The 14,753-nt window shown below is 44.0% G+C and overlaps 1 protein-coding gene across 19 annotated transcripts in view; it reads right to left on the bottom strand.

The window, feature by feature from the left end:
- The window catches only part of Anks1b (ankyrin repeat and sterile alpha motif domain containing 1B), a 1,022,809-nt gene that overhangs the window by 100,474 nt on the left and 907,582 nt on the right, over positions 1-14,753 (bottom strand). The window lies entirely within an intron of this gene.

Below are 14,753 nucleotides of genomic sequence, written 5' to 3'. Positions count from 1 at the left end.
TGGGGACTGAAGGGGCCTCTAGGGGAAGAGAGACAATAATATACATCGCTTCTTTCTGCTAGGGGAAGACTCTGAACACTCCAGAGGACCTGTGGAGAGTAGGGTGCTGTGCCCAACCCAGGTCACAAAGTGAGCACACTAAGCAGATGCCGTGGTCATGTTCTCTTTTCCGTGTCCATTGGGAAGGGGATCTTTGTATGTAACTGCAAACACGGACGCCATTCTGTCCTCTTTTGCTCTTCACATGGCTGTGGTTTCTTATTCAGGTCTCGACATGGACACTTGTCTCTTTGGAGAGGCGTATGTATGGTAGCCACTCTCGATAGTCCCCCACTCCCCACCCCAGGTTACTGTTTGCTACTGAGTTATGTCCACTTCTCCTATGGTTCTTTGAAGAATTTACAAGCATCGTATATTTGTTTGCTTGCCTGAGTCTCCCTCTCCGATTAGACTGTAGACCCCAGGAAGGCAGGGTGCATATCTACTGGATTCAGCCCGGTCTCTAGCTTAGGCCTTGCCAGTGGAGTGTGTTTGAGGGTTGGTTGTTTTAATGTACCAATAGTGTTAAACCCGGCACGTTAAAATAAGTGACAAAGAAGCAGAAGAATTACTCTGCGATGGAGGATCCAGTTCCACAGTCAGGCTTCCAGCATGACCAGTGTGGCTAGGATGGTGGATGGAGACATGTTCCATTTGCAAACAGGACTGGGGGTGGCTTGAGTGGATTGATTCACTTGTGGATTGAGGCCATCACTCCTGGCTCAGGAGCAAGGCATGCTAACCAAGTGAGCCTACTGGCCCACACAACACAAGGAAGAACAGAAGTATCGTTACTCCTCAACCTCCGAGTAGGTCTCTGGTCTACTTAAATATGCATGGTACATAAAAATAATCGTACAGACAGAAGGATTCACAGTTGCTCAAAGTAGACCAGGAAAGTGTTTGAACCATTCGGTGGGTGGTGCAACTGCTGGGGGAACCAGGAATGTTCCAGGGTGGGAATAGAAACTACTCCAGGAAACGGTACTGTAGGAAACGCCTTCATATCTGAGGGCAGAAGAGGTTCTGGAACCGCACTTGCTCCCCTCGGCTTCGCTCACTGAAATAAACCGCCGAGAACTAAAATGAGTAGATGATATGTAGCGAGATGGCTGAAACATCACACACAACTAGTTTATGGGCCCCGGCTTCATGCATAATTCATCACATTAGAGTCTTGCCACCTGTACAGTGATGCCACCGCCTGCCTTGCAAATGAGAAAACAAGTTCAGGAGGTTATGCAAGTCTCCGACTCTGTTAGAGTTGAACACTCATGCCTTCTCTGCCGTGGAAGCCAAGCCTAGAGAAGTGAAGACTATAACTCTAAATTGCCTTTTGTGATGTCACTTTGTACATATTTCTTACACACCATTTAGAGACCAGGAATGCACTTCTGGGAGCAGGCTAGTGTTGCTAGGAGGGCGGACGGAGACTTGTTCCATTTGGAAACAGGACTGAGGGTGGCTTGACTCCCTTGGCGTCACCTGGATGGCTGTCACTCAAGCTTCACTTATTTCCTACTGAACAATTTCATTCCAAATAATAGGATTTTTAAACTTGTTTCTTTAAAATCTTATCAATCACCAACCATACAAACACCCTGATTGTAAAATACTTATTCCATTTCAAAAACTGGTTGCCATCTGAAGATAGTTCTTGAATTTGACATCCTGGCCACAGCTGCCATATTTACAGCTTCCAACTCTGTTCCAGCGCTGTATTTTGCTGATCTGTTCATGTCAGAGAGCGTCAGCTTTAAATATGCCTACACTTACGTGCTGTGGCTTAATGTGCTTATTCGCCAAGTTTTGAAAATAGAAGCATCTTCTGGAACCTATTTAATGTTCTCATGTTGAAAAGGATCACTATGGCTCATCACCAGAGCTGCCTGGAGAACCTGTGTATCAGAGGTGAGTAGTAAGCATAGCACCAAATGAAGAAGATAAATACAGACCAAAAAAAAAGAGAGATCCTTCTCATAAGCCTACCCACGTTCCATTTGCGGTGATACTCCGCCTTAAACACCTACAAAATACATGCAGTTAAATGTGAGAAGTTGAGCAACTCAAAACTGGATCTCGGTCAATGATTTATTTATTTTCAAAACGAGGTCTTCAAATGCTTCTAAGATGCAAACTGCTTTCACTACCTCTCCTGTTTCCTTTTTATAACTCCCACTGCCCTATGACCCCTGACCCTTACAAACCCGTCAGCTGTCTGGGATTCTTCGGGAGAGGGTGTCTGCTCTTACAAGCCCCTCGGTGCTCCATCTTCCCCACAAAGCACAGGTGTTCGGCGTATACCAGTAGATCTGTGGTGGGGTTGTGCTTCAGAACTGACTTTCTAGAACTGTCTATTCTTCTTTGGTCCATGGTTTTGTCATCTGGGTCATAGCGTATCCATGTCTTCAGGTGGAAGGTTGAATATATAAATTAAATAAATCTGCAGTGAACAGCGTTCTGTTTGGTGCACCTAACAGGTGGTTAGGTATAAACTGAGGCTTAGTAAGCCACTTGCATTTTTATGATGTATACACAGTATAGTTATAAATATTCCACCACAAGCTATACTTAAAAACCGTGCGATCAGCTATGTTAATCAAGCCTCCCTATTTCTGGAGTCGTTATATACATTGGCTTTGACGCGAGGCAGATTCAAGCTGTATGGCTTAGGGGTTGGATCACTGGGGGAAGGTATTCACTTTTCCTGGCTCTAGTTCTTCATCTGTGAAGTTGTGATGATAATAAAAATCAATTCCTTATCGATACGGAAAGCACATAAATGCACCAAGTGTTTGTTACTGCGGTTTATGTCATTCAAATTCCTGTGTTGGAAACTTACCCCCACAATTTGTATGTTACTGGTACTTGGAGGTAGAAACTTTGAGGGGTGAGTGGGGTCATGAGGACTGGGCCCGCGTGAATGGGTTAACCTACTCATGGACTTGAGGGTTATCATGAGGTGGCTTTGCTAGAGGAATGACCCTTCTCTGGTAAATCTGCGCATGCTGTCACCTGATGCCATGTTATGACGCAGGAAGAACGGCCTCTCTAGATGTCAGCACTATGCTCTTCAACTTCCCAGGCTCCAGAACTGAGTGCTAAATAAATCTCTGTGTTCACTATCTAGACTCAGGTATTTTGTTACAACAGAAAATGGGATTAAGAAAAAACCGGAAAATATACTAGTTGATATTTATGAAGTGAGATGATTTTACATGGGCATGTACATGTGCATGTCTAGTTTTGCCCTACTGAATGGTCCTTTTCCATCCCACTAAGATTCATTATTTCATGTGACAGTGAGAAATGTGGTCAGTGGTATTATTTGCTTTTCCTTCTAGAGCTTCCTTAGAAGGGGATATAGAATGAGGACAGGGGAGGAGGAGGGCAGCCACAGGCAGCTCCGGAATAATCTCTATGAGCCTAGGAGGACGGATGAGTGCCATTAGCTAGGGACAAAAGAGGTAATGGTTTTAAAAGCTTATTTTCTCCTATGGCTGGAATAACTCGCCAGAAAGCACACCATCAAAAGCAGGTTTCTACTCGAGACAGGACACAGAGTTTACTTTTATTAAGTCCTAGTTGGTGATAGGAAGGAAAGCAGAATCATAGCCCAAATGTTTGTTAAAATATCAGCTATGTGAGAGGGAGTCACACAAGAGATAAAACGATGCCTGAGACTCCCAGCAGGCAATGAGGAAGTGTGAATGGACCTGAGAAACTACCCTGCCTGGCTGTGGTAAGGCCTCTGTGAAAATACCACAGGGCAAGAGGTCACAGAAAAGGAAGGATTTCTAAGACAGTCAAGGGCATGATGCTTTTAGCAAGGTTCTAAAGACAAAGGATGTTCTCATGAGAAGGAGGCAGGGGACAAAGACATCAGAGACCCAGTACCTGCATGGGTGGGGCATTGTGAGCAAGGCTTGGAGAATCATGGGTTTACTGATACTACTGGGTACAGGGATCTTAGTAGCCAGGTTGTGGCTACACAGTAGGGTGGAAAGGCTGCAGGGGAACTCAGGGCATTTGGGGAGGGGGAATGGGAAGGTACACAGAGCACAAGTCACCAGCTCTGGAGAGAAGATGGGATTGATATTTTTCTGAGTAGGTAAGCCCAGATGGTAGCTGAGCAAATCTAGGGAAGAGGAGAAAGTAAATTTGAAGAAAGCATGTCTATATCTTTATACTCCACATGTGGTAGGAGACAACCGCCTTTGGCTGAATAAAGTAAGTTAGGGTAGAGGAAGAGCATAAATAAGGAGTATCCACAGGGCTCAGGAAGCAGAATGGTTGAAGGCTGGCTTCTGAACACAAGGCATTTATTTGCAAGCTAGTAGGAGGTGATCACACATTTTTTTTTTTTTTCAACACAGAGAATTTAAGTGAACGGCTCATAACATAAGCGTGTCAAAAGGGAAAAGTATCCTTATGACATGGTCGGGAAAGAAATTTATAGCTACATTTTATGTAATATACTATGGTACATTAAGATTTTTAGGTACGTGTTAAAATTCTTCATAGCTGCCTTTGTGACCACAGTAAAATTTCAGTTTTATTCCCATTCCTGAGAAGGTTTGGCACATAGGCAAACTTGTACAATGCTTTTAGAATCCCATGTGTGTGCTCCCTTCCTCTCCTGTCTCCTATCCCTAGGCTCTTCAGGTCATAAATGGTACACAAACAAGTGGAGTGATTTCAGGAAGTCAATAACAGATCACAGCCCTAAAAAGAAAGTTTATTTTTATTAGCATGTATGACTCACACAAAGTAAGAGGCTTCATTTTGGCATTTCCATACATGCATTTAATAAAGTTGACTGCATTCATCTCCTCTATGGTTCATAAGAGAAAATTCTTGAACCAGCTCAGAACACAGGAGAGAGGCACCACAATTCGGAGAGAAGCTGCTGAGCTGCATAGGAAGGGCTTTTTTAGCTGATCTTTGAGATAAGGTTGGAAGTTAATTGCAGTTAGACTCTCATTCAATGGCTCTACCAAATACTCCTGCTCCATGGATAGGAGGGAACCATTGAGCAGGGATGGGACCTTTATCTGCACTGCTCTAAGTCATGGTGATTGGCCTAGACTCTTTAGAAAATTGACTAAATACAGCCTTAGCATGTACCCCAGGTTTCACGAAGTCATGAGTCCTGGAAGCCATCATTTTCCTGTAAGGTGAGAAAGGAACACATACTGTCATTCACATGAAGACTTCTGGTTGCCCTCAAGGCTGATGTCACTTTCTGAGAACTCAGGCAAGTGAGGAAATGTTTCTTTTCATCAACTTCTTCTCTGCCGAAGAGTGTTGGGATACAGTGCACAGAAGATCCCATTACTGTGAACTAATTTGGTCCTTCCCTAAAACAGGCCTACATTCTAGAAGAGGTTTTTGGGCCTAACACCAGGACTTCTGACCTTACATCTAAGAATAGATGGTAATAGGAACTCAAGCTCCCAAAAAAGACTTCGATAGAACAGCCACATATGTGGCAGCAGAAGAGCCCCAGTCTTCAAAGAGAAATATTTTGAAAATTCTCACTGATTTTTTGGCAAGAGTAGCAAATCTTGATCTTTCAGTTCTTTATAAAAACAACAACAAAAGACTAACAATTTTAAACCTGAGCATTAAGCAACGCTTTAATAATGCCAACAAATGAGTTGAGTTCTACTCTATCTCACCACGGGGAGATTAAGGCAGACCTAATAGCTATAAACAAGCCATTATGAACTGTTTATACAGTGATTGAACACATGAGCTGTGATGAATAGTGACTCACAAGCGAAGCCATGAATGGCAGCAAACAGAAAGGACCTGTTAGGCTAAGAATCTTATCATAAAAATATTATTTGGATGTTGATTCGATGTTCACAATGGTAACAATCAGAAAAGTTAAGATATCTTTTACACAGTGAAATTCAGTTGGTCAGATTGATACTCATGAGACACTTAGCTTAATTGTAGCTTAAGAGATCTAAAGACATTAGGCTAGTGTAGTTTTTTAAACAAATTGGTATTATCTATGTAAATATTATATATGTGTAAAATTTTAAGGGCATTATAAGCAAATAGAGGATGCTTCCTAATATCAGGGCTTTTGTAGGGGGCACTTTTATTGTTGCTTACATGCTGACATTTTGATTTGTGATGAATTTTCACACCCCCATTTGGGACTTATATTTTCTTCATCCCATATCTGCTTTATTGTTTTATTGCCCAGAGAAACAGCAGCTGAACTGAATTGATTTTATAAGCTGCAATAAGAACAGCTCCTAGAAACAAATACAAATGGAATGAACAGCTCTTACCATATGTTTCATGTAGGCTATTCACGTTTTCCCTCAACCTAGGATGCTTTTCAAAACCTGTTCTGTTAATGTATGTATGCAATTCTGCAATCTTAAAGATTTAAAAACCTATGCATCGCCACAGCATTGAACAGACTAATGTATACCATTTTCATACCTGGATGCTAATAAACACAATGGAACACTGTCAGTGAACAAAGGGAGTTGAGAGGTACTGTGGATTTTCAGTCACAAGCTTAAGCTTTCTTGTGTCAGCGCCTCACAGAAAGGCCAAGTGGAAGGGAGTCCTCTGAATTTTAAGGAAAGATGCTACACTTGGGTTTCAGCAAGTCTGACCTTTTGTTGTCTACCTCTGCTCTTCAGAGACACAAGCATGTGTTACGCTTACCGAATGAATACTAATGTCTTAATTAAGCCTTTATGGAGAAGCACACCACAGCCTTCACTTTCAGGAAGAACAAAATCAAAGGGCTAGGGAGATAGCTCCTTTGGTAAGTGCTACATCAGGACCTGAGTTTGAGCTTCAGAACCCAAGTGAAAAAGAGAAATGTGTTGGTACATGTTTGGAGTGCTATGCCAGGGCATGAAAACAGCCAGGTCCTTAGTGTTTTTTGGGAGTCACTGTAACCTAACCATCTAGCTCCAGGTCCCCACTGAGAGAACTTGTCTCAAAAGCCAGAGTGGTTGGTGCCTGAAGAAGGACACACCTCTGGTCTCCACATACTCATACACACGCATGCATGTGAAACACACACACACACACACACACACACACACACACACACACACACACACGACATCCCCCACCACAAACACAAAATTAGATGGAATGAGAAGCCCAGGGTGTTGCAGGCCTCTTGAACAACGCAGAGACACATGATCTCTGATGCATCCCTAGAGCAGAGCCTGCTTTCATTTCTCCTTCCCTGCTCTAAGTTTGTTAGTGGTTTTAAATCAACACTAAAAAGATGGGCAATGGATGTGGGGCAACCTGAAAGATTAAGACCAGGTTCCTGCCCTCTCAGAGTGAGGTAGCCTGGAAGCATCCCAGGTTTTCACAGCGGGGCTTTTTTTTTAGGTGAACACAGCATCTCCTTTGGAGTTGACACTGCTTCACCATGCCCCCTGAAGATGTTACTGAGAGGGATTGTACTCCCTAGCTTGATCGTTAGCATTTCTCTTAACACATTTCCAGGAGTCTCTTGGAGTCCAATTTCTGCTAAAAAAAAAAAAAAAAAAAATCAATCTAGTGACATGAGAAAAAAAGGCAGAGGATACAGGAAGGAGAGGTGAGGTGGCTTGCTTAGTGCCATCCCAGCCAGCTTGATGTTTCTTTCCTATTGTTCCAGACGGTGTGGGTCAGACGCGACAGTACCATCATGGGAGAAGTGGTGTGCAGCAGCCTCAGCAAATGACCCAAGGGCTGCTGCGATGGTGGAGTTGACGTGGTCTATTACCAACGCTTGAAGAGAAGAGATGCTAACCAGCTGTTGGCCTCATCAGAAAAAAAAAAGATCCAAACAAACCCACAATAATCATCTGCTAAAAGAACATGATTAGTTCTGATTCTGAGATGGCACAAGGGTGCTCCACACCCGTCTCGGCTCTGAAGATATTCACAATAATGAAGATACTCATCAGAGCTGGCGAATATTCAGCAGTTGCTTCTCCTAGTGATGGAAAACACTTTTTGAGTTTTGAAACTGAGACTCAAGAAAGTGAAGTGTTCAAGGTCACTTGGAATTAACAGAAAAACTGGGACCAAATCTGGGACTCTTGAGTTCTCATATGCTAATTTTTTTCCCTACTGCAAACCACAGTCTCTGAGATTCATACTTTGAAGAATGACAAAGTAACAGGGCCATTTCTTTTGGGATTTGCTTTCTCTTATGATTCTTTTTTGAAAAAAAAAAAAAAAAAAGACTTTCTTGAACCCACATGTTTAAAATGTTATTAACACTTAAAATCTCATTTTCCCTTCCTTCCTTCCTTGCTTCCTTCCTTGCTTCCTTCCTTCCTTCCTCCCTTTTCCCCACCCCCCTGCCCCAGCATTCAGTAGTGAGTTTTGAAAGACGAATTTGCTATATTGCTTTCTGAAGGCAGGAGTTTAGGTCAGGTTTCTTTATCTAAATTGTGTTAGCTACCCTTCAGTGTAATAAGATTTTGGTCTGGTTATGCTGACATTAGAATTTCCTTCCCTTGAAGGAGAGGTAATGACCTGACATTGCCATAGTAGAAGGGTACAGGCCAGGAGGTCAGCTGGCTTGAGTTTAGAATCCATCCTACCTCTTCTCGGAGATTCTCATCTGTTAGGTAAGAACAGCAAACCCCCCCTCCCCCTCTCCAATGCACTGGGGGCAGAGTCAGCAGCACTCAGCACAGTTAGCAACCAGGACTGGTACCGTGATTAGAGACAATGGAAAAGTAGTTTTATATAATTGCCATTTGCATGAGTGGGACCTCAGCTTTACAATACAATGGGTGTATGAAATTTCACCTCTAAATCTGAAGAGACTTTCTCATACAATAGTCTTTGCTCAAATAACATAACTTGGCAATATCCAGTTCTTAGATACTGGGAAATGAGTTAATATGAATGAGAATGGCATTCTGGAAATTTGCTAGGAAAAGAATTAATATGCTCTCATTCCCAAGCAGGAGTCAAGAATGAGCACCTTGGGACCTTCATTGGCTAATCGCTCTGCAGGAAAATCTTGATTTATAGATTACATATATTTAAGACACAGAATTCTGAAATGTGCCATGAGCAGTGAAGATTTATAGAGAGATATGCTCCCCAATTTTTGTCAGTGTACAATAATAAATCCTGACTAGAGACAGTTGAATGTAAGGGTCCAATACTGTCACTGCATGGAAACCGGGGGCGGATGATTCAACATGATGCCCAATACACTTTCCCTATTCACTCTGAAATGCAGCCCTGACACCCATCCCTTAGGCCCTGGGCTTCTCTGTAATTGAGATGCCTGCGTCACAAGCCATGCTTTTTTGGGGTCCTTTCAGGAATACCAACAACTCCAGCTTGAACCGCAGACTTCACCCTCCCGTCCAGTCTGGTTAGTCCGTGTGTATTAACCATGATGACTAATAATGAAGAGGTTCTGGCCTCTCTTGCCTGAGAAGAAAACAACAGCAGGTGTTATTGCAGCTCAGCTGGACTTCGGCTCGGGTGACCTCTGCTGCTAACAGGCTCTCCACAGGCAATGAGCAGGAGCGTTGGCTGCTCCCCGCCAGCTGCAAGGCTCACAGGACCCTGGGTATGACCCACACGAGACTCTGTGCTCCATGCCTGGCTAGGTGGAGACCCTGACCACGGTTATGACATTAATCTTTTAACTCCTCTGTGGGAGGCATGACAATTATTTGCTTTCTAAAGGAGGAATTATGTGTGTTTTTATATATGTCCACCAATGCAGGGAGGAAAGCGTTAGACACAAAGTATAAGTCTCATGTTAGTTTGATCGATAGACATTAAATACAAGAGCTTTTTTTTTTTTTTTTTAGATTTCAATACAGGCCACTGACAGCTAGCTGGAAAATTAAAAGCACGTGGGTGGACAATGAGGAATAAAATGCCAACGATGCAACAAAAAACTCTCAAAGTGGCTAGTCCACACACACCAGTAAATTCTTTTCCCGTGGTCATTAAAACCGAGGTAATTATAGTGTGATGATTCAACAAAGTGTACCATTCGGGTAATATTTTATGCGTGTAGGTGTAGGTGGGTGTATGGATGTGTGCAAGTGGGTATGCATGTATGTATGTATGAGTATGTGTGGAGGCTTGGGGTCCGCTTTCTTTTTTTGAGACAGAAGCTGTCATGGGGACCTGAGGGGCTTGAGTCCCCAGGACCAGTCTATCTCCATCTCCCCAGAGCTGCTCTTTATTATGCTTAGCTTTTTATGCGGGTGCTGGGGACAGAACTCATGCTTGTGAGGCAAGCCCTTTATGACTGAGCTCTCTCTCCAGTTCCCTATTTTGGTGATATTTTATGTTACTTACACATGCATCCCTGATATCAGATTTACCTGAAAGATAAAAATGGCTTTATATTTTTGGAAGTGGCCTACATCACGCTGATTATCATGCCATCAGTCTTGTCTACTTCAATACCCAGAAGAAAGGTTTCCTCTCCTGCCTCTATAATCCTCAGTGGGAGGAGCTCGCCCATCCTTGCCATTTCCCTCGTGAGAGCTGGCTTTTTACAGCTGTCTGAGATGGTTAAGTTTATATGTCGTCAGTTTACCGGAGACATGACACCCAGGAATGCAGTCAGAAGTTGCTAAGGATATTTCCCTGGGGTTATTTTTGCACGAGATGAGCGTCTGCATTACTGGCTTTTGAGTAGAAGCCCTCTGAGTGTGAGTGGGCTTCATTCGATCAACCAAAGACTGGAACAGACCAAAAGACTGACAGTCTTGAGTAAGAGGCATTCTGCCAACAGCCAGCCCTGGGAGTGACCTGCAAACTTTGAACTTGCTAGCCTTCATAACACCAGACAGACAGACTCCATAACAGAAGCCTCCTTGTTCATCTAGCCTGTTAGTTCTGATTCTCTGGAACCAATATGGTCCCAAGCAAAATCTGCTGACCATGACTAAAACACGGCAAGAGGCTTCCTTCCACCTTCAATGCTCACTCAGGTCCTCTCCACCCCAGCTTTATAACTTACCCAGACCCCCATCCTCTGTTCCTTCTTTAATTATCTGCTATTATTTATCTACTCACAATTCTTTCCCTTCCAGTTCCAGCAGAAGCTGTAGGGTGCTGCTTGTGTCTTGAACATCACACACACACACACACACACACACACACACACACACACACACGCACACGCACACGCACACGCACACGCATGCACACGTGCATGCACGCACGTATGCATGCACGCAAGTCTTCAGTTGCTAATCAGATCATACATCTTCCTACCCAGAGAGTGTGGCTTTTCTGATACCAGTCACCCTATAGTAATGATGGACAACTGTAGCTGGGCCCTCAAACCACTCAGAACACTGTTCTGCTCTGGACAAAATTTCTCTTGTCAGCAAGGAGCTTGTATTGTATAAAGGAGAAGGGACATAAAAACAGACTTTCAGGATACATTAGGTGGACATATGAAGGAACGAAACTAGAATATGTGGGGAAACAAGAATCCAGGTGTATGGAGGAGGGCAGTGTGGTGTGCAGCCCTAAAAAGGCTCAATGGGAGCTGCCCTTGGAGCCAAATCTTCTAAGGGGGAGATCACACAGATGTCTGGAGGCAAAAATCACTTTTAAGTTGAAGGCAAGGGCCTGCCTTAGCCCTTTGGCGTGACTTTAACAAGATGCCATAGACTGGGTGCCTTTAAACAGCAGGTACTTATTTCTCATAGTTGCGGAGGCTGAAAATCCAAGATTGAGATGGTAGCTCACCTGTGTCTGGAGAGGGCTCGCTTCTCACAGACAATGTTCTTCACGCATTGTCATCATCTGTGGATTGTTCCCCTGCTTTCACGGACTAATCATCACCTTTCAAAGGGTCCCTACATTGTCAGTTTACAGTTGGGGAATTAACATATGAATGGGGGCACACACATTTAGACCAGAGCAGGCTCTAGGGCAGGTGCCTCTGCTGTGTTTATGGAACAAAGGCCAGTGTGCCTGGAGCTGATGCTGTGTCCCTCAGGAACAGCATTTATGTGGATGCCTGTATCTCCATAACAGTCCCACTGCCATCTCCATCCAGGCTCGTGTCCATTCTCATCCCTAAGAATAAGGGATTTGCTAAGTGGTTTTCTGATGTCTTTTCTTTTCTGTCTGCCTCCATCTATTTCCTACACTTAGGAGGAAGGAGTTATCAAGAATGCAGGTGTAACCAGGCTAGGAGTCATCCAAGATGCCTCTCTACCTATGGATATTTGCATGTGGCTCGGGTTAGCTCTCACCTCCCTGGCTCTAGTTCTCCACTCCAACCTCTTCTAACCCCCACTTGGCGCACGGCTGGAGAACTTGTGTGAGGCTCTCTGGATGCACAGACAGCTCTCTGATTCTTGTGCCTGAGTGAGTGATGCTTCCTCTTTGGGAAGAATCTCCAGCTGCCTCATCACTCTGTACAACCTCTTCATCCGAAGGATGCCTCTGAGCCTGGGCGAGGCTCTTGCTTTTGAAATCTCCCGCGCATCCTAGCACTTTGATACATAGGAGGTGCTATATAAATACTGCTTGAACAAATGCATAAACATGCAAGTCATAAACCACAGAGGTGAAGAAGATGGGGGTGGGGTGGGGAGGGACACATGTTGGGACTGCATGTAACTTCCTCTAAAGAATTTCTTACAGAAGCCCCAGGCAGCCAGCCAGTAAGTTTGTGCTGCTTCTGTTAACTGTGGGTTAGAATGCGTTTTGGGGTCAACTAGATTACCCAGATCTCTCTTTACAATAAACCTCACCTCAAGGATGGACTACTCTGTCACCCGATGTCTTCTGAACTCTTTAGTCCACGAGATGTGACACCATCTCCCAACAAAACACCCTCTATGGTTTTAGAGGCAAGAAGAACATAATCCATTTCCTCCACGTGACGACAACCAAAACGTTAAGGGCTTGGAGACGTAACGGTGATATTATACAGACAGGAGAAGGCAGAATCAGAATGAAATGTGACCAAATGCAATCAGTGAATAAGAGCAGGGAAGCAGCAGCTGCCATCTCCACTTCTTTCCTACACTTGTGAAAGAAAATTATGTCCAGAAGAATACAAGTCAGTTTTCTGTCTGGATATTACTTCTTAATGCTTCTGCTATGAATAGGAGGCAAAGCCAGCCGCCTTTGTATCCACCACACCCCGAGTGCCTTCAGGATTATTCATCAGAGTCCACCCCCTCTTAGCAGAGCCGAATGACTCCCCAGCAACTCCATCTGATACCTCCTCTTGTCTCCCGTCACCCCTGATTAACACACACTGACAGATTGAGAGACATGCTTCAGCAGCTCCAGGTGTGTAGGGTCTAGAGGGCAAAGGCCGAGTTAGAGCAGACCCATGAAGCTGTGATTCAAAGTAGAATGCCCTAGGTCCTGAGGGGGCTGCGGGAGAGGTGCCAAGTGTGGGCAGCGAACACTGGTGTTAGGTGTGGGCTGCTGGGAACATCCCAGGCGCAGCTTGCCTCACGTTACAGACTAGGAATCCAGCTGTCTGGAGGTGGATGGTGCATATTGCAAAGATGTGGCTTCAAAACCATCAGCAGGATGCGCACGTCAGACAAGCCACCTCAAAACAATTTCATGGGAGCACAGAGTACGTGAATGTCGATCTGTGGCTATGTAGGTGAGGCATTTCCCAAATTATCTTAAATATTGATGATGTGACTAATTGTCTATTTAAAAAAAAAGCATAGAAAACTAACTTTCTCACGTGGACAGGAGGAAGGGACTGAGCAAAGCTGAAATCACCAACAGTGTGTGAGGCCCAGGACACGTATTATACCCATTAGGTAGAGAAACACCTCCACGGGTCTAGAGATGTTAAGTGTGTGTCCGAGGACATGAAGATAAGGTGCCCACATCAAAACCCATCAGCAGGGCCTAGAAGCCACCTCGATGGGTCCCAGGTCAGCCTGTCTTCTTATAGCTTCCTCATCCCTGAGAGTGTGTTCCTGAAGGCCCTGTCTGCACACTCCACAAGGAGAAGAATTTGATATTTTCTTTCTGCTCTCCATGGAGCTCAGTGGATGCTCGGTGCATGTATTGAGAAACAAGACCCAGGCAATGGTGAGATCATCTCTTTGGAGGGCCAGGAAAGAAGATGGCTTCTGGCTGGGGGTGTCAGGACCCCTGAGTCAGAGCTAAACTTTCCCTAATTTGGGAAGGAAGGGACTGTGAGAGCCTAGCTAGGGCTAGGACCTGAAGACGCAGCTGGGGGCCCGGCTTACTTTGATAATTCTCGGTTCTAATGAAAATGGAAACAACTAAACTCCCTATCTGTAGGGTATCAAGAATTGCGACAGTCGGCCAGGTTGTGGTGGCACATGCCTTTAATCCAGGAGTGAGTTCCAGGACAGGCTCCAAAGCTACAGAGAAACTCTGTCTAGAAAAACAAAAACAAAAACAAAACAAACAAAAAGAATTGTGATAGCTATCTCCAGTAGTCATTTTTAAATTAAATTTTATAGTATTTTTAATTTGAGCTATAAAGGTAAATTTTACATCAACTTATTTTGGCTTCTCTCTCTCTCTTACACACACACACACACACACACACACACACACACACTCATTTTTTTTTTAATCTTGGGGCAAGTTGAGTTTCAAAACAAAGTGAAGTCACCATACTTTCCTAATATTTTTTTTTCTTTTTTTCTTTTTTTTAAAAATCTAACCAACAGCTTTCACTTCAAACTTTCTGCTTC

The sequence above is a fragment of the Onychomys torridus genome, chromosome 20 (genome assembly GCF_903995425.1).
Source record: "Onychomys torridus chromosome 20, mOncTor1.1, whole genome shotgun sequence".
NCBI classification, from domain to species: Eukaryota; Metazoa; Chordata; class Mammalia; order Rodentia; family Cricetidae; genus Onychomys; species Onychomys torridus.
Note: the sequence above shows the minus strand (reverse complement) of the source record. Positions and strands in the feature narration are given on the sequence as shown.